Source organism: Pleurodeles waltl, chromosome 3_1, assembly GCF_031143425.1.
Source record: "Pleurodeles waltl isolate 20211129_DDA chromosome 3_1, aPleWal1.hap1.20221129, whole genome shotgun sequence".
Taxonomy (NCBI): Eukaryota; Metazoa; Chordata; class Amphibia; order Caudata; family Salamandridae; genus Pleurodeles; species Pleurodeles waltl.
The window spans coordinates 1,190,092,544-1,190,113,724 of NC_090440.1; positions in this window are offsets into that span (position 1 = coordinate 1,190,092,544).

A 21,181-nucleotide genomic window follows, 5' to 3' on the forward strand; every position below is an offset into this window, starting at 1 on the left:
AAAGCTCAAGCAGATGACATCAACCACTTCAGCTTTTGCCTTTTCTACAGGTCAGTGTGTGACAAATCCCTTCTTTCCATCATCTGGAGGTTTGTACCTGTAAATATGTTCATTTACTCAGTATGAGACAATCATTTAAGGTTCCAATAGTTCAGACATATTGACAGCCTATGTGCTGAACACTGTAATACATTTCTCAGTTTGACCAGATACTTGTATGTATGTGTTTGTGTGTGGTGGTTATAATCCTAAAATGGAAACTGTGCACATGCTACATATACCATCTTGAACAAGTACCTTAGATCATCATCGTATGGTTCACATGGTCTAACATATCTACATGACTCAATCTGAAAATAAAATCAGCAGACAATGAATCAGTGTTGGCTGATTTTGTTGTGAAGCTACAAATAACAGAAAATATATGTGTCACGAATAATATGGAGACCTCTGAAACGACGGATCATGTACTTTTGAACTGCAAAGCTTATGATAAACCAAGGAGGAAATGGATTCGACCTATTTGCAGGAACATTGGAATCAGGAATTATAATGAAGCAGCTAGATTCTTGAGATCTAGTACTATACTATGGGGGTTATTCTAACTTTGGAGGAGGTGTTAATCCGTCCCAAAAGTGACAGAAAAGTGACGGATTTACCACCAGCCGTATTACGAGTCCATTATATCCTATGGAACTCGTAATACGGCTGGTGGTATATCCGTCACTTTACCGTCACTTTTGGGACGGATTAACACTCCTCCAAAGTTAGAATAACCCCCTATATGTTGTTTTTGGTATAAACTGCTTTTTACTAACAATCTCATTTATCAGAGACAAGGCGGGCCTGAGGCTATAGGCGCTTCAACTCAGACTAAACGCCCACAGTTAATCCACGGTCCTCAAAATGATAAATGGGAGCTGTCTTCTGTAATCCAATGGACTCTGGTTATACATTCAGCTAAGGATGTATTTAGCCCAGGGGATATTGGTAATGCTTGGGAAGAACATGAATTATAAAATTATTTTGCCCCTTAGCACAAGGTCTGTAGTTATCAGGAGGATTTTTAAGTTTTTTTTAGAATTGTCATCAGACACTTATGGAACTAGCTTGTAGATCTAGTTACTTATTTTTTTTTTTACTTAATTGATCAAATAGTCCTCCCTTAGTTAAGCAAATAAGTGCCTGATGGCCGGGAGGCAAATGTTTTAATTTTTAATTTTTTAATTTTTAATTTTAAGGGTTTATAAAAATGTAGTATTGTAATTGATTGTTATTTATTGCTTCTAAGACTAACATTTGGCCATTATCTAGACAGTCTGATTTTAGTATTTAAGTGAATATTGATTGTTGCTGGAATAATGTGCTTTTTGTATTGCTTGATTGTATTTTCCTTTTATGGCTTTTAGCCGAATAAAGGCGTGTGATGATGATGATGAATAAACCAAACAAAATATGTGAAGGGGTCAGTCATTGAGAGTGAACTCATTGGAGTAGATGCCACACCATTGGAAGTCCAAAGTACTCCTTCCATTGGAACTGGAATATGGTTCAGGATCAGTCCACAGAGTGAATATGTGTGGCACACAAAGGAGGACATTAAGTAAGAGGTGACTTTCTGACTGTGGTGGGTGTCTTGTCATCTGCACCTCCTGGATTATTTGCTGGACATCCTGCTTGCGGGGGGTATGGGGGAGGAGAGTTATCATCTGCTACAGAGGCAGGGGTGCATATGGCTGGTTCTTTCTCTGGCAGGACCTCGCTTCCTGTGGCTGGCGCCGATGTTAATGGCCTGCTGTTCATGACCCAAGGGAAGGGGCAGACAGGTTGGAAAAGCCCTACTCACTGTGGTATGTATGTCCCTCAACAGCCCACTTAGGGAGGCCATGCTGAAATTGTAGGCCTCTATCTGTTCACACATGCACCTCTATAGCTGCTTGATTTCCTGGAGTTTGTTTATCACCTTGCCCATCACGCCTTGGGACTCCTGATATACCCTCAAAACCTGGCTGATGGTGTCCTGGCTGAGAGCAGCACCAGAAGCCTCACCCTGCTGGCCCACAGACTCACTGTTGCCGTGTGACCAGGCTGGCTAGATGGGCCAGAACCGTCGTACATGCTTAGAAGTCCAGGAGTGTTGTCATCACTGAGGGCTTCATCCATAAGGGTAGTCTGTTCTTTGGATTCTGTGTGCCCAGGGGCAGCTTGACCTGTTGACGAAAAACATATATTGTTACTGGTTGAATTGTGACATCTACCTCCACAGGCTTTGTGTTACAGTAAGCAGAGACCATAGACAAAGTTCAGTTGTAGGTAATACAGTTGTGCCAAGCAACCACGGGATAGGGTGATTTGACATCAAATGTGTGAAACATGCCAACCTAATTTGACTTGAGCAGCTGATGAGATGTGCAGATCAGTTGCACTTTAGAAGATGGCTCGAAAATTACAATTTTATTACTGGTGCAGGCAACACAGTGGAGAGGCAAGATATGGCCTTGACCATTTGGAGGCCTAGTTGAGTGGGATGCAGGCAAACTCAGGACTTTGTGATACAGTGACTCGAGTCATAATGTGCAAAATGCTGTGTCAATGTGTCTGCTGCCAATACCAATCTGGTGTTTCATCTTGAGGTCTTAGGAATACTTGTTTTGCACACTGGGTAAGGTGTCATTCCTCTTCTCAATCCTTCCATTTTGGGTTAGCAAGTCAAGAGGGTGCTAGGTAGAATGACACCTCTCTGAGTTGAGCATGATCTGTACCTTGATCACTCCCAGGTGAATACACTTAAATTGAGAGTTGACAGATAGTAGTATTTGGGGAAGTAAATACTGGGCTGGTGGTTGGAGTTACAGATGTAGGACCTCCTGGGATTTGTTGTCAGGTCATTCCCTCTGTTTCATGCACCTGACAAATAGTATCCTCTCAGGTGAGAAAACAGCATTCAAGGGTTAACAAACAGGTGTCTTTGGGGAAGTGACCACTGGGCTGGTGTTTAGAGTTACAGACAGAAGGCCTCTTGGGAGATATAGTCATGTCACTCCTTCTACTGCACACAGTATACACATGGTATTCTCCCAGGTGAGAACAGTTCAACTGAGAGATTACAGACAGGAATATTTGGGCACGTGACCACTGGGCTGGTATTTGGAATTAGTGAAACAGGGCCCTACGGGAGTTGCAGTCATGTCATTTCCTCTTCTACACAAACTATCATATGGAATCTTCGCAGTTGAGAACAGTTCAATTCAGAGAATACAAACAGGTGTATTTGAATAAGTGACCACTGGGCTGGTGTTTGGAATTAGTGAAACAGTGCCTCCTGGGAGTTTCAGTCATGCCACTTCCTCTACTACATACACTATGCGCAAGGAATCCTCCCAGATGAGAACACTTCAATTGAGAGAGTACAAACAGTACTATTTCGACAAGTGAACACTGGGCTGGTGTTTAGAGTTAATGAAACAGTGCCTCCTGGGAGTTGTAGTCAGGTAGCTCTCTGTACTACACACACACTAGACAAATGTTGGCTATTACATATCTTTACAAATGCCTCATTTAGGTTTGGGCATACATTTACATGTTAAGACATGGCATGGGTCCTGGGATGATTTGTTGATATTGTTAGACTTACAGGCACCATTTGGACATATGACATGTAATAGGGCCTTGGTAGCTGTGATGCTGGGTCCAACAATACAGATTGACAGTGCTAACACTAAGATACGCTGGGTATTGAATGTTGGCGAAGTACATGAACAAGACATTAGCTAAAGCCGAGCTGTGAGCATGCAGGACAGTCAATCAATCAATCAATTAACCAGTATTTGTAAAGTACAGCTACTCACCCGTGAGGGTCTCAAGGCACTGTGGGGGAGGGGAGGGGTCTCATCCGAAGAACCACATCTTGAGGTTCTTCCTGAAGATGGGGAGCAACGGGCTTTGTCTGAGGTGCAGGGGGAGGTAGCTCCAGCTCTTTGCTGTAGTGTAGGGGAACGATTGTCTACCGGAAGTGGCTTTGAAGATGTGAGGGATGGTGTCCAGGGCCATCTGAGAGGAGCAGAGGGATCTGGCAGAGGTGTGGAAGGCGAGGCGGTGGTTCAGGTGTGCTGGTCCTGCATTGTGTATGGCTTTGTAAGTGTGGTTGAGAAGCTTGAAGGTGATTTTCTTCTTGACTGGTAGCCAGGGGAGGTTCCTCAGGTGTTGGGAGATGTGTTCTCGGTGAGGGAGGCTCAGGATGAGTCTGGCGGCGGCGTTCTGGATGAGTTGAAGGTTCTTGATGTTCCTAGTTGAGGTGCCGGAAGACGGCATTGCCATAGTCGAGCTTGCTAGTGACTAAGGTGTGGCTGATTGTCCTGCGACAGTCTGCTGGGATCCATCTGAAGATCTTATGAAGTTTGCAGTGTGTGCCAGCAGGAGGAGGCACCAGAGTATACCTGGTGGGTAATGGATAGGGAGCAGTCGAGGATGATTCCTAAGTTGCGGGCGTGGTTGGTTGTACAAGGGGGCGCTGAGGAATGTGGGCCACCAGGAGTCGTCCCAAGCTGAGATGACGTTTCCGAAGATGATGAGCTCTGTCTCGTCAGTGTTGAGCTTGAGGCAGCTTTCTCTCATCCAGGTGGCAATGGCTTCCATTTCTGAGTGAAAGTTCCCTTTGGCCGTGTCCGGGTCTTCGGTGAGGGAAATGATGAGTTGTGTGTCATCGGCATATGACACGATGTTCATACCGTGGCTTCTAACAATGGCAGCACGAGGGGCCATGTATAAGCTGAACAGTGTGGGACTCAGTGAGAATCATTGGGGGACTCCACAGTTGACTCCTGTGGGTCTGGAGGTGTAGGGTGGGAGTCTGACCCTTTGCGTCCTCCCGGAGAGGAAGGAGTGGATCCATTCCAGGGCTCTTCCGCAGATTCCTATATCATGGAGTCTGGTGCGCAGAGTGCTATGGGAGGCCATAACAAAAGCTGCTGAGAAGTTGAGGAGTATGAGTGCTGCGCTGTGGCCGCTGTCTAGGAGTATTCGGATGTCATCTGTTGGTTCCAGGAGTGCTGTTTTTGTGACAGTTGCTTTTTTGGGACAGTTTTTGTGTTGTGACTTACCAGACTCCACTCCACCAGGTATTCCTGTCAAGCCCTCAGGTTTCAGGATGGCCAAGACCTTCTCCTCTCAGGGAAAGAGTATTTATGGGGCACTGGGAGGGCCACCGCCTGTCTTCTTGGCCTGCAACTGGTACCTGGAGACCAGGGAATGGACTTTGCCCCTCAGGTCATTCCATCTCTTCCTGATGTCCTCCTTTGAATGCAGGGTGGTGCCTACATTATTCACTATGTCAACTATCCTGTCTCACGTTTTCATTTTCATACTGAGAGGAGTGTGCTGGACTTGGGCTCCAAACAATTGTGGCCTTTGTGGCTCTACTCTAATGATTTCATCCACCATGACCCTCAACTCATCCTCTGAAAAACATGGATTTTTAGACCGTGACATGCCTGACAAATAAAGGGGGTGACAGTGACTAACTGCAAAAAACAAGTGAATATGGGGGAAAAAATAGACAATGGGGGTGATTCTCACCCTGGCGGGCGGCGGAGGCCGCCCGCCCGAGTTCCCCCCTCCAAAATACCGCTCCGCGGTCGAAAGACCGCTGAGGGTATTTTGGGTTTTGCACTGGGCTGGCGGGCGACCGCCAAAAGGCCGCCCGCCAGCCCAGTGCAAAACACCCTTCCCACGAGGACGCCGGCTCAGAATTGAGCCGGCGGAGTGGGAAGGTGTGACGGGTGCAGTGGCACCCGTCGCGTATTTCAGTGTCTGCAAAGCAGACACTGAAATACAAAGTGGGGCCCTCTTACGGGGGCCCTGGGGGCACTGCAGGGGCCCCCAGGGGCCCCACGACACCCCATACCGCCATCCTGTTCCTGGCGGGCGAACCGCCAGGAACAGGATGGCGGTATGGGGTGTCAGAATCCTCCATGGCGGCGCAGCGAGCTGCGCCGCCATGGAGGATTCATTTGGGCAGTGGAAAACCGGCGGGAGACCGCCGGTTTTCCGCATCTGACCGCGGCCAAACCGCCGCGGTCAGAATGCCCTGCGGGGCACCGCCAGCCTGTTGGCGGTGCTCCCGCCAACCCTGGCCCCGGCGGTCCATGACCGCCGGGGTCAGAATGACCCCCAATGTGTGTAAAATGCGATGGTGGAAAAAAGGGCTGCCTTAAAACAAAAATGTATGACAAGATGTGTGGTCTGTATTGCTGGGGTAATGCAAAGGATTGTGGTCTGTGGAACAGTGTATTTTACAGTGTCCTTTGCAGATCTGTCCACTTGGCCAATGTGTTTCAGCTATGTTGTTTTTTAATTTATCCAATGTGCACTTGTCTGTCACTTTGGTGGACGCGGACCACAGCATCCGACCGCCATTGGCTGACCGCCATGGCAACTGTGTTTTTGTAATAGGCTTAGTGGTTGGCCACAGCTCTGACGGAGCTGGAGGTAGGACCGCCTAGTTACAAGCCGATTTATAACTTTGCAGATGCATCCAAAATGTTGAAAATCAGCGGTCCGTCTATCTGCTGTCAGAACTGTTCTCTCACCTGATTTATATGCTAGTGGTCTGACAGACGGTAGTCTGTCAGGCCCCTGCTATCACCATTTCATGTAGACTCCTCTATTGATGGAGTAAGAACAGAACAGAGCCTAATGACGGGATTACAGCCACAACTCCACCCTTCTAATCATGATTTTGCTTTCCGTCGGATTTCCCATGGTGGCTAAACTACCAAATTGGAGTTCGTAGTTTCCAGCAGATATAAGGGGACAAGCTGCCTTTACCAACCACTTGTACTTTACAAATCACAATGAAGCTGATGTTGTGATATACTACATACCTGCTCCTGGATATGGATGACGAAAAACAACATCAATGCTGTTATAGGAGGTATGTGTATACAAATGTATTTTATAGTATTAAAATCTCCATTATCATGGCAGTACACATATGTGACATATACTGTTAGTTGTACAGCAAATAATCATGTTTAGATTTTTTTTAAATGTCATAACTGTGATGTCTGTCAGAGTAACAAAGGTGTTATGTAGAAATGTAACATCAATTAAATTAAGTGCTCATATGCGCAAACATATTGTGAGCATATGAAAAGTTAGCAAAAATCAGTCAGTCTTGTCATCATCCATTATCATGAAAGTAGCACTTTAAAAATATCACATTTACATGACATTTCATCACACTACAGTAATTATTTCAAGTAATGTATCTCCACCATCTGTGAGACATTTTTAAGTGTGCATCATAGACACTGAATTTGAAGGTTTCCTAGTATATTTTCCCATGTTAAAAAAATAACAAATTTACACACTTATGCTATGGGGTACCAAAGTGTTATGTATATTGTTGTTTCTATCATTATTACTTTGCCCCCCTGAAGGGGATCACAATAATTGTTCTCCCTCACCTCTTCTGCTGTCTCAAGACACTTATCTTAGGTTTGTGATATTGTCCCTTCACATATGCAATCCAAGTTTAAAATAATATGCAACACACATTTGCATTATACATATTTGAATATCTCATTGAGGTTTACATATCCATGAAAATGCCAATCAATGTAGGCAGGGCCTGTGCATCTGATGTTAGGGATTTTTTCAGTAAAGGTTAGCAATATGTTATAGTGGAGGTGTCATTAAATAATGTGGTGAAAACCACACAGGAATTTAATAGTAAGAGTAGAATATTCAAGGTCAACTTACACTGCAAATTATAAGAAGTGTATACTCTAGTTTTAAATGTCTTTAAAATAAATGCTTCTTCAAAAATGTGTTTGCGTTTACCTAAAGAATAAGTAAGTTTGCAAGCAAAAATACAAATTATTCCATAATGAGATTTTCTTTCAAGTAAAAATATATTCAATAAGTATAAAAAGAACTAATGCAAATCTAAACAATATGTGTAGCCCAAAAAGTTGTGGCTGTCACTTCTTTATAGGATTCTTGCCTCCATAATCATTTGCACACAAATGACCTACTGCCAAAGAGGTCTGTATCACTCCATGAACGTTAAGATTTAATCCAGGCACCTCATTTTCACAATTGGGAGGGGGCATTCTTCAGTGGTTTGCCTTTGGGATGTATAGGGATGGTTGTAGAGGGAGGAAGAAGGTGGATGGTGTGGGTGTTGGAGGTGTGTGGGAAGAAGAGGGTGTAGGCGCATTTGCCATTGTGGTGTGTGCATGTGTGTGTTATTGTGTGGCTCAGAGTGTGTCTAAATTGTCGTGGTGATGTGTGGTTGTACTTTTGGGTGTGTGTTTTGGTGTATGTTGTAATGTGGGTGTTGTTTATGATTGTGATACATGTGTTTATGTTGTAGGTGTAGTAGTTTGGTGTGTGTATTTTGGTGATCTGTGTGTGCTTGTCTATGGGTTTGTGTTTCTGTGGTGTTTGGGTGATGGTGTATACTCCCATATATTATACTTACTGCTCCATTTTAATTCTGTTCTCAATATTGCACAAGTATAACATTTAAGCCTACTTAAGTTGTTGGCATAGCCAATAAGCAGTTTCATCATGCCACATGCTGTTAGGGCCACTCACATGAATGAGAGGGTGACTGTAGGAGCTATGAATTGGTCCCTGACCTCCTAGGACACCTCTTGTCACCACCGGAAAATCACAGGAGTCTAGGCAGGTGTCCTAAAAGGGAGCGGGATTGGGGAGCGAGAAGAAAACTGGTCCAGCTAAGCGCACCCTTTTCTTGGGAGTGTGAGAGAATGGCCAGTGTGCCTCAGTGGTGTTGTCTGAATGGGAAAGAGAGAAACACAAGCTTAATATTGCACATACTGGGAACCCCTAAGACAAGAGAGGACCAAAATACACGTGGGTACTCTAGGGTTAAATCACCTTGACATAGACAGCCTTCAGCCTCTACTTCTCATGTGTCACTTCGCAGGCACTTCTACTTTCCAAACATCCAGTACACAAGATCCATGTCCATAAAATATTCATATTTAGGACTAGAGTTGGGGATTCACTCTGGTCAACACTCTTTAGCATATCAGCAGTGCGGCTTAGATTTCTTGTATATATAATGGGAATGGGATTTTTAAGATGTGTCACAAGTCAGCTTACAAGCACTAAACGTGCAGTTCACACAGAGCAACAAATATCACTCAACAAGATAACAAAACACAAGCACGATGTGCCATAAACAAAACAGATCAAGGACTCAATTGGCAATTGTAGAAAGTTCAATCACTGGAGGATAAGACAGTCATATAGGTCTCAGCATGAAGGGTGCATCTAGGTATTCTGGTTCTAAATGAGAAAGGCTCTCTACTGTTTTCTTTGTCTTATGTTTTAAAGCACCAGAGAAGTGTGTGTGCAAAAGGTCAGGTGGAGGAGTAGCGCAGTGCTAGGCGCTTCAGTTTTACACAAGCACAATGTCAACAACAGCGAACACTAGCGATCTGACCTTAATAAGTAAACTTACAAGGGGGCGCAAATAGGTAGATGAACCTTTTGACTCACAATTAAGATGTTCTTACCATAGCTCCAGTACATGTAGATCAATAATCAATAATCAATACACAATATCAATAATCAGCAACAATCAATAACTATAATAACCAATGGAGTCAGTAACTGTCACACACCATGACTTTTCAGTCATGAATAACCACACCATTTAGTAAAAGTTAGAATATTTATTTACCTATATTAATAATGCAAAGGTCATGTAGATTTATCTCAAAATCAAATGAAACACATACAGAAACAATACTAGCTGTCCAAAGCGGCAGAAGAAACGTAATCTAATCAAAGCTTGAACTGCAACACATTCTACGGTTACAATGCAAATTAATCATAAAGTCAACTGCCTCAAAGCGATTACATACATTTAAGTTCAGCAGAGAAATTCATCAAGCAATATTCCCTATTAGCATAATTTAATTAGTGAGGATCCTTGACTAACACCAGATTAGCATCAGCTTATTGGGCTTCATGCAAAACAAGTTAGTAACACAAATTTAGAAAAACATCTAACTATGGCTCTATCAAAACTGTGCATTTGGTACCTAGAAAGAAAAGCAAATATGCATGGCAGTCAACAGTCTAATTCATAATACCAGTCCTCAATGTGGATCAACAAGCAGAGTCAGTGTTCATCCTCATGACATCCATCGATCAGCAAGTCAATCAGGATTCATCATCAAAGTCCAGAAAATGCAAAGGAGGTCATTATGACCCCGGTGGTCGGCGGTGATATGGAGGAAAGTACTTCCAACAGGCTGTTGGTACTTTCCTCCATATTATGACATTGGCGGTTTGGCTTTAGCCAAACCGCCAATGTACCAAACCGCCAATGTACCACACTGACCGCCACGGCGGTAATGGCCGCAGGGCTGGAGACATCAATCTCCAGCCCGGCAGCCGTCACTTGCCCGCCGGCGGGATTATGACCCCGCCTACCGCCATGGTTTTCATAGCTTCCGTACCACCACGAAAACCATGGCAGTAGGCACTGTCAGTGACAGGGACCCTCCCCCTCCACAAGTCCCCCCTTCCTCTCAAGACCCCCCTTCATACACGTCCCTCCCTTCACACACGCACACACGCACCCATACCAACATTCATCCACTCATGCATACATCCATTCACACACACCTACATACATACACGCAGACATGCGTTCAGACAAATCAACATACATGCACTCATACCCCCAAACATGCACACACATACAACACACAACACACACCTGCATAGGTGCATGCACAGACATACACACCCACACACACACAACAGTATGTTGATGGAATTAAAAGAACATTTTACCCTAAACTGTGTCTGAAGATCTTCTTAAGAGGCTTTGTGCTTTTTGCAGCTACTTTCACTAAAGTCTTTAAAACTGCATATCCCGGGTTTTACTAATTGGATTTTTGTTGTTTTGGTCTTGCTTCGTTCAGTAAAAAATGCTCTATTTTTCCAACTTGTTGTGCAATAATTTTTGTTTGATATTTTAACTTAATTGTGGTTTAAGGTATTGCACAAATACTTTACACATTGCCTCTAAGATAAGACTGTGCCAAGCTAACAGAAGGTTGAGCACAGGTTAATTTATGGTTAGCTTGTGCAACACCCTGATAAGGATTGTGATGGCTGCTTGACAAGGGCTCACACCCAAGTCAACCAACCACTGAATTTCTTACAGTTAAAATACCAGTGAGTTCTGTCTTATTTTATGACACATACGCAACATATCTTCAGTTGCACCTTAAACCGTAATGCACCTTTCTACAGCCTTGCCCAGTGATCATTCATTATAGGATCCTGGGTGGTGGCCCAGCTGGGCTACTCACAGACACTGTATATTGCCATACTGCAATGTTGACATTTTGAATTGTTCTATTCTCTTTGTCTTTCATGTAAAATTGTAATAAAGATTTTTTTTTAAAAAGGACCCTGGGTTGTAAAAGGTATTCTCGAATCTTGTTTTTCCATACAATATATATAATTATTAAAACCTAGTGTTAATCCATAGCGTAACAAATGTGGTCTTTGGTTGGCAGTCAGGTTACCCCCCTGTCCAAGCAAGGACTCTCACTCTAGTCAGGGTAAAGGAGAATCACCCTCAGTTAACCCCGCTCAACCCCTTGGTAGCTTGGCACAAGCCACAAGCAGGCAGGCTTAACTTCATAGTCTAGGTGTAAAGTATTTGTACCAACACACACAGTAACTCAGTTAAAACACTATAAAATTACACAACATAGGTTTAAAAACATAGGTAATGTTTATCTAAACAAAACAAGACCAAAACGTTAAAAAAAAACACCATACACAAGTCAAGTTGTGAATTAAAAAGCAAAAAGGGTCTTAGATCCTTAGAAAACAGGGCTAACGCTGTTAGCGTGAAAAAGTAGCTGGGTTGCATCAAGATAACCCTGCATTGGTGAATGTGCATCAGAAAAGGGCAGCGCTATGTCGATTTCTCACCCGCAAGTAAGACCATGTGTAGTTCCTCCTCCGGTCAGGTCGGCATGCGTCATTTCTTCTCTCCGCTGGAGAGCAATGAGTCGATCTGGACAAGTACCCCGGGTCCGGGCAGACTTTGCATCGTTTTTCTGCACCCAGCGATGTTGTGTTGAACAGTATCAGAAAAACTGCCCTATGTGGGTTGCGATGTTATCAGCCTCCATCAGCAGGTGTTGCGTATCATTTCTCCAGGCGCTTGCGTTGATCTTCCAGCTGCGATGCAGGTGGAGTGTAGATTTCAGCTGCAAAGACAGCAGCACGTCGTTTCTCAGCCGCATCTCGGACGGTGCGTGAAAATTTTCCCCGCACAGTGGTCTGTGAGTGGATTTTTAGTCTTATTCTGCCAACTTCACATTTCAAGGACCCAGGAACTGGATAGGGCACCACTTGGCAGGGCAGGAGTCTCAGCAGAGAGGCCATGTGCAGGCAGAAGTATTTGATGACCCTGAGACTTTGACAAAAGGAGGCAAGCTCAGGACAAGCCCTTGGAGATTTCTTCACAAGCAGGAATGCACAACAAAGTCCAGTCTTTGTCCCCTTGCACAAGCAGAAGCAGCAACTGCAGGATAGCTCCACAAAGCACAGGCAGGGCAGCAATTCTCCTCAGCTCTTCAGCTCTTCTCCAGGCAGAGGTTCTTTGTGATTTCCAGAAGTGATCTAATTTTTCAGGGGGTTGGGTGCTCTTCTTATACCCATTTTGGACTTTGAAGTAGGCCTACTTCAAAGGAAAGTCTCTCTTGTTTGTGAGGTCCTGCCTTGCCCAGGCCAGGCCCCACACACACACCAGGGGGTTGGAGACTGCATTGTGTGAGGGCAGGCACAGCCCTTTCAGGTGTAAGTGACCACTCCTCCCCTCCCTCCTAGCACAGATGGGTCATCAGGATATGCAAGCTACACCCCAGCTCTCTTTGTGTCACTGTCTAGAGAGAGGTGCAAGCAGCCCAACTGTCAAACTAACCCAGGCAGGTAATCCACAAACAGGCAGAGTCACAGAATGGTTTATGCAAGAAAATGCCTAATTTTTAAAAGTGGCATTTTCATACACAATCTCAAAACCAACTTTACTAAAAGATGTATTTTTAAATTGTGAGCTCAGAGCCCCCAAACTCCATATGTCCATCTGCTCCCAAAGGGAATCTACACTTTAATCATATTTAAAGGTAGCCCCCATGTTAACCTATGAGAGAGATAGGCCTTGCAACAATGAAACCCGAATTTGTCAGTATTTCACTGTCATGACATATAAAACACATTAGTATATGTCCTACCTTAAACATATACTGCACATTGTCCATGGGGTTACCTACGGCCTAACATAGGGGTGTCTTACATTTAAGAAAAGGGAAAGTTTAGGCCTGGCAAGTGGGTACACTTGCCAAGTCGAATTGGTAGTTTAAAAACTATACACACAGACACTGCAGTGCCAGGTCTGAGGCATGATTACAGGGCTACTTATGTGAGTGGCACAACCAGTGCTGCAGGCCCACAAGTAGCATTTGATTTACAGGCCTCGGGCACCTCTAGTGCACTGTACTAGGTACTTGCATTTGCACTTTAGCACTGGATAGCAGTGGTAAAGTGCCCAGGGTAACAAAAAAATCAAAAACTGAGTCCAGCACACATCAACAACCTGGGAAACAGAGGCAAAAATTTAGAGGAGACCATGCTAAGGATGCCAAGTCTAACACTTAGGGTTTCCAATAGGTGCCCACCACCATTTTCCAGTCCTGCAAAGACCAATATATACTAGTCAACAAGTTGAAACATCATTGACAACTAATATATAGGAACATTTTGGCCTTTCAGGATTTTCCTGAATACAGGCAATTCTTGGCCTGTTAATTTGGTTTAAGTCTTGCCAGCTCTTTGTTTACCCACACACACGTCACTCATTTCCTTTCTCTCACTGTTGTGTTTGACGCCTCTTCAGGGGTAGTAAGCACTAAATAAATACAACTCTTGTGGCTCTCTGTTCTCACTGGTGTCACAGTGCATGTATCTTTGGCTTACTGCATAGCTTGGTGTATACTTTGTTTAGGCTGTAATTGGGAACAAGAATCTTGTAGTCCTCATTTTGCTACTGAGCATTCATTGCCTGCATTGAATTCACTGTTATTACTTATTTGTATTTTCAATGGGATCTGTGTGAATCACTGTTCTTTATGTATTTGCAACACTGTTACAGCGCATCTTTGGGTTGCTCTGACAGATCAAATGTATTTATAACAAACATTCTCAAATCCAATAAATGTTCTGCAAAACTAAAGAAGCAAGCCAGTCTCATTGGCTTTGTCAATGCTTGTTTTTTTCTTTGCTTGGGGGCTCTAAACAGGAACAAATATAACTTTTCTTTATATAGCCCACTGTTTCTATTGTGGTTTCTATACGCCACTCAGTGCCTGATTAAGGGCCTCATTAAGAGTTTGGCTGTCCTAAAACTGCCAAACTATGAGGTGGCGGTCGGACAGCCGCAATCCTAGCGGTCCAACTGCCAGATTACAGTCCTGGTAGGTGGACCACCAAGAGACCGCCGTCTCTGCCGGGATCACAGATCCTGACAGGTTGGCGGTGGTGAAAGTCGTGGTCAGCCACGGTGATGCAGAGTTCTGCACCACCATGCCAATCACGACTTTCATTTCCGCCGGCCTTTTCATGGCAGGGTGCCCGCATGAAAAGGCTGGTGGAAAGGCAGAGTTGGGGCCACAGGGGGTCCCAAGCACTGCCAACTACCATGTTGTGGGCATTGCAGGGGTCCTGCTGTCAGCAGCCTCAGAAGGCGCACTGTCTGCTGTGGCAGACAGTGTGCATTCCGAGGGTGCTGTGTGCGACAGCATTGGCCTGCACTCTTTCCGCCGGTCATCCCAGCGGGAACATAGTAATACGACGTTTCTGCTAGTCAGCCAAGCAGAAACATAGTGATACAACAGTGGTGAGGCCACCAGCTTGACGCCCGATTCACCACCGCCATATTAGAGTTCGGGCAGTTCCTAATTGGGGCCCTTAGAGTTTGGCAGATTGGTTACTCTGTCACAAACGTATTACGATTGCCATAGTCACATTTGTGACAGAGTAACCTCATCTGCCAAACTCTAAATCAGGCCCTTAATTTTGCTATCTCCAAAAGTGAATCAAATGTTGGGCTGGTTCACTTTTAGTCAGCTCTACGAAATATCCTCAGATTCCTAAAATGGTTTTACCCGGAAAACTTGTAAACATATTTCTCTCTCACTGTTACCTATAATTAATTGACAGTCACTCTAAACTATGTAATCTGCGTTTCATAAATTTGAATCCAACAAACAATACTCTACGGAGATTCTGGAGATGTGGCAAACCAGGAGAGTTGTTGAATTGTTTTACTTGCTCCGGCGGTGCTTCTGCCGCTAAAACACTTTATCAACCCAAATTGTAACACCCTGAATGTTCATATTACAAAGAAATCATGAATGAAAATAACTCAATAGACTTTTTTCCTTCAACGTTACTTATTTTCATTCACGGAAAACATTGAAATGATAAAGTAATGATACAAATGAACTACCAAGATACAATAAAGATTTTTTTTATGTTTGATTGCACTTCATGCTTTCTAATCCGTACCCTGAGACAGTTGGCAAAGGAATTGACACTATTTGTTTACAGCGTCATGCAAAAAGTCTTTATTACTCTTGCACAGATTAAGCTATTAAGCCTGGAGAATGAAAACCAGGTTTGCAATAAAGGGTGAAGTAAGCCCAGGCTCCAATGATTGCAGCTGATCTTGATTAAAATATGTTAGAATCACAACTGCAGAAAACTGTAGTAACCAGATAAAGACTGACACCTTTTATATAGTTTTTGCAGATGGTTACTGTAAAATATAATATAATATAATATAATTAATATTGTGTTGGCCTGGTTCCTGCAAGAATTAAAATGTGTTTTTCCTTAAAACAACATAAACATAACCTACAATAAAAATCAACAATGGGTTTGAGGAACACTTCCAGCTGGCAATGAGTAATTGAACTGGCACAATTAGGGGGTGATTCTAACCCCGGCGGTCCTTGACCGCCGGGGCCAGGGTCGGCGGGAGCACCGCCAACAGGCTGGCGGTGCCCCGCAGGGCATTCTGACCGCAGCGGTTTGGCCGCGGTCAGAAGAGGAAAACCGGCGGTCTCCCACCGGTTTTCCGCTGCCCAGATGAATCCTCCATGGCGGCGCAGCTTGCTGCGCCGCCATGGGGATTCAGACACCCCATACCGCCATCCTGTTCCTGGCGGTTCGCCCGCCAGGAACAGGATGGCGGTATGGGGTGTCGTGGGGCCCCCGTAGCAGGGCCCCACAAAGAATTTCAGTGTCTGCTTTGCAGACACTGAAATTCGCGACAGGTGCAACTGCACCCGTCGCACCTTCCCACTCCGCCGGCTCCATTCGGAGCCGGCTTCCTCGTGGGAAGGGTGTTTCCCACTGGGCTGGCGGGCGGCCTTTTGGCGGTCGCCCGCCAGCCCAGTGGGAAACCCAGAATAACCGCAGCGGTCTTCTGACCGCGGTGCGGTATTCTGGAGGGGGGAACTCTGGCGGGCGGCCTCCGCCGCCCGCCAGGGTTAGAATCACCCCCTAAGTGTTTTAAAAAGGCGTGTCATTTTGGGTGAGCTCGTGCTTTAATTGTTAAAAAAAAATAGTAGTGTAGCGCCCTGAATATTTTCTTAGGAGCCTGTTCAATGTTACATATCTGAGTAAACAAGTAGAAGGCTGCCTAGTTTTGATTTTAATTAATGTCACTTTCTTCCACCATCCTACACTTCTGGACTCCTTATCTCACAGGTACAGGGTTCTTTTTCATACCTGCTTTCTTCCTTTGTCACTGATTTCCAAATTTCTCACCTCATTTTTAGGTGCAGTTACCAGCCATTAGCGCTATCTGATTTTTTAAAGACATCTTGGGAACTTTCAGAAAGTTGACCTAGGAACGCATTCTGCCTGACACTTAACCATTGTTTTGTGGTTTGTATCTCATGTTTTCTTCCTTCCCATTTGCTTGCTTTATTTGTTTTAGGCTCTCCAGATTAAATTTGTCCTGCCCAATGAGAAAGCTGCGTTCACTGAATACTTCCACAAACTCCTCTTCTGTCAAAAGGCCTTTAAATCTTGTTCTAATCTGTCACATTTGCTAGGTATTCAAAGACTGAGGTCAAATGTTAAGCTGTGTTTTCATGGAAGCCTGGTTATTTTGTTTAGCTTTCTGTTGACTTCAAAGTCACAGCTTTTATAGGAAAGAGGAATTCAGCCTTTCTTCATGGAGCCTGCTTGTGCCCATTTGTTATCTTAGACATAGCCGTCTCAAAATGTATCTTTTTCTTCATTTGCACAAAACATTTGCACATTTGTTTTACAAAATGTTTTTTCCTTGGTTGACCTAAATTGTGAAACTGTTTTTTTAGGAACAAAGTACACAACAGCACTTCAGTGTCAGTGCTGCCTTAACATATGGTGATCTTGCGCAATTTATACTGTTTATGGCCCATTCAATTCACTGAGAGCACAGGATAAGATCTTTTTACAGAAAAGAGCTAGCCACATTCTAACACAATTTAACAATGCTTGGTTCTCCCTTTAACGTGTTTTATTTATGACCTCTGTGGCAATGTGTTTTGGAGAGCAGGATAAGTTTAAAGGCACTTTTTATGAAAGATTTTGTGTTTGTTTACTTACATATTAATTATGTATTCCATCTGCAACTGTGCCTTTATTGTAACACATACAGTCATGGATATAAATGATTTCCTTATGTTACCTTGCAGGCACTAGAGCCATGATTTGGATGGTGCAGCACGTGCAGTTACATGGGGCAAAAGCTCTAAGAAACCCACTAAGCACCAATTATTGCCCTATGTTACCACTAGGCAAGTGGTCTCTAGAGCAATGATTTGGATGGTGCAGCTAGTGCAGTGGCACAGGGTCCAAAACTCACAGCTCATTGTTGCTACATGATGCCACTGAACAAGTTGTCACAAGCTCAGTTACATTGCAGGCACTAGGAGGGCCACGTGATAAATTGTGCAGCAGGTGCAGTGCCTCAGGAGCCAAAAGCTCTAGGGAACCCACTGAGCATCGATTATTGCTATATGTTACGACCTAGCAAGCAGGCCTTGAGCACAGTTACCTTTCAGGCAGTAGGGCCATGATTTGGATGGTGCAGCAGGTGCAGTGTCACAGGTGCCAAAAGGTTTAGGCAACCCACCCAACACCAATTATTGATATGTTGCGACTGAACAAGTGGTCCCAAGCTCAGCTATCTTGCAGGTATTATGACCATGAAGTCAATGGTGCAGCAGATGCAGTGGCATAGGGGCCAAAAGCTCTAGAAAACCCTCTGAGCACCGATTATTGCTACACGTCCCTCTGAACAAGCGGTCACAAGTGCAGTTACTTTGCAGGAACTAGGGCCATGATTTGGATGGTGCAGCAGGTGCAGTGGCACAGGAGACCAAAAGCACTAAGAAACTCACAAACACCGTGTACTGCTATATGTTACTACTGAACAAGCGCTCCCATGTGCAGTTACCTTGCAGGCACTAGAGGCCACCATTTGAATGGTGCAGCAGGTGCAGTCGCAGAGGGGCCAAAAGCTCTAGGAAATCAGCTGAGTACCAATTATTGCTATATGTACCACTGAACAAGCAATACCAAGCACAGCTACCTTGAAGGCACTTGGGGCCATGATTTGGATAGTACAGCAGGTGAAGTGGCACAAGGACCAAAAGCTCTAGGAATCCCATGAAAACAAATTATTTGTATATGTTACCACTAGGCAAGTGGTCACAAGCACAGTTACCTGGAAGACGCTAGAGCTAAGATTTGGATGTGGCAGCAGGTGTAGTGGCATAGGGGACAAAAGCTCTGGGAAACCCACCAAACACCAATTGTTGCTATATATTGCTCTGAAAAAGCGCTCCCAAGCACAGTTACCTTGCAGACACTAGTTCCATGATTTGGATGGTGCACCAGGTGCAGTGGCACAGGGGCCAAAAGCTCTAGGAAACCCATTGAGCACTGATTTTTGCTATTTGTTACCACTGAACAAGCAGTCGCAAATGCAGCTACCTTGCAGACACTAGGGGCCACGATTTGAATGGTGTAGCAGATGAAGTAGCACAGGAGCCCAAGGCGCAGTTACCTTGCAGACACTAGTTCCATGATTTGGATGGTGCACCAGGTGCAGTGGCACAGGGGCCAAAGGATCCAGGAAACTCACGAGCACCGTTTATTGCTATATGTTACCTATGAATAAGTGCTCCCAAGCGCATTTATCTTGCAGGCATTACGGGCCACCATTTTGATGGTGCAGCAGATGAAGTAGCACAGGAGCCCAAGGCTCCCTGAAACCCACTGAACACCAATTATTGTTATATTTTACTACTAAACAAGCTGTCAGGGGTGCACCCAAAGTAACACATAGCCTAAAGCATCATTGTAATAAAAGCTGTAGCCTATTGGACTTTTCTGTCTACCTACAACTTAAATTACATTCAGAGCATTTAGATGGCATATTTTGACAGTTTTTGTATGGGTCCTAAAATGCTTCTGAATCTGGACACAGTAACATTTTGTCAAGGGCATGGTCCATTCTATAACACTAGCAACTTTAGTCATTGTAAACACTTTATAGATACTTATCACTTACCATATGGCATTCCAAACCAAGCATTGGCAAAGCCAATAGATCTCGCCTTTGTGGAATCCATTGGCTTTGTCAATTTTCTTTTAGCCATAATATACATCAGCGTTAGCTTCAGTGTAGTATAACTGAAAATAACAAAAGCACTATGACGCGGACAATGCCAGCTGTATCATACCGCTTTTTTACATTACTTTCAGCCATTTGTAAAAAAGCTAATAAACATTAGCAAAACCAATAAATGTCACATAGGCAAGACCTATTGGATTTGCCAATGCTTGTTCCCTTTTTTGTAGTTGCATCTCAGCCTTTCCAAGTGTCACTCATCTGGGATCAAACCAAAGCAAATACGTTCCTATTACTGGACCTTCACAATTAAATATTTTGACACATACATCATAGCTGCACCAGTTGCCCAAAGTACTTTGCACATACAAAATATTTGCCATCTACATGCTGAGGATGTAGACTGACTTGTTCTTAGTAACCTAAGTGTTGACCTCCTGCTGCAACTCCCGTCAAGCCTAATGGAGTGTTCATGGGTTGTCAGGGTTGCATTGAAGAAATCAGGTATCATGACATTGGGTCCTTCAGTTCCACTTGAGTGCCAATTTGATTCCCATGACTGACAATTTGAAAATGTTTCATTTAATCTTCATTGCTGGCTGGGCTGGAATTTGGAAACCGCAGAGCATGTACCCCTTGACATATGAAAGCAGGCAACCAAAAAACCTGGAGCCTGACACAGTGGCTCTGTGCTTTCATTCCTAATTCAGATATATTGCTTTCCACGTCTGTCTTTTTACCACAGGGATACCAGTGAGCACTTTGTGTCTCATCCACAGAATTCACCCATACAAGAAAAAAGTAAACTGAATCACTATCTAATATGTTCTCCACAGGAAGTGCACAACCCATAACCTATTAGGAGGGGCTGAAATTATATTACCTCCAGATTTTTCTTCCAAGTCTACATCAGGAATTACCTGAAATATAAGATTTCACATGTGTTGTTTTTTATTCACGTTTCTATTTCTTTCAACCCCTTCACTGCTAGTCCTCCCCACATGCCCCCTCTAATCCCGACCCTGCTGTGCTAATCTTTTTTTCGGCTATTTGGGATAGTTTGCGCTTAGGCCTCCATAACATTTTGTCTATCTAAGATATCCACTCCAAATTTGGGCCCTTTTTTCCAACATCCTAGGAATTCTAAAGGTACCCAGGGGTTGTGGATTCCCCTGGAGGGTATCGAGAAATTAGCCAAAAGACAGCTAAATTTAGGGTTTTAAATGAAAAATTGGGAATAAGTGCTGCAGGAGAATGCGTCTGTTTTTTCCCCTGCAAATTGTATCAATGAAGGGTGTGTGGTGCTACAATCACCACCTTCCCAGCTTTCAGGAACTAGCAGACTTGAATCAGAAAACCAAAATTTTCAAAACAGTTTTAGCATTTTACATGAGAAATACCCCAATCTTACTATTT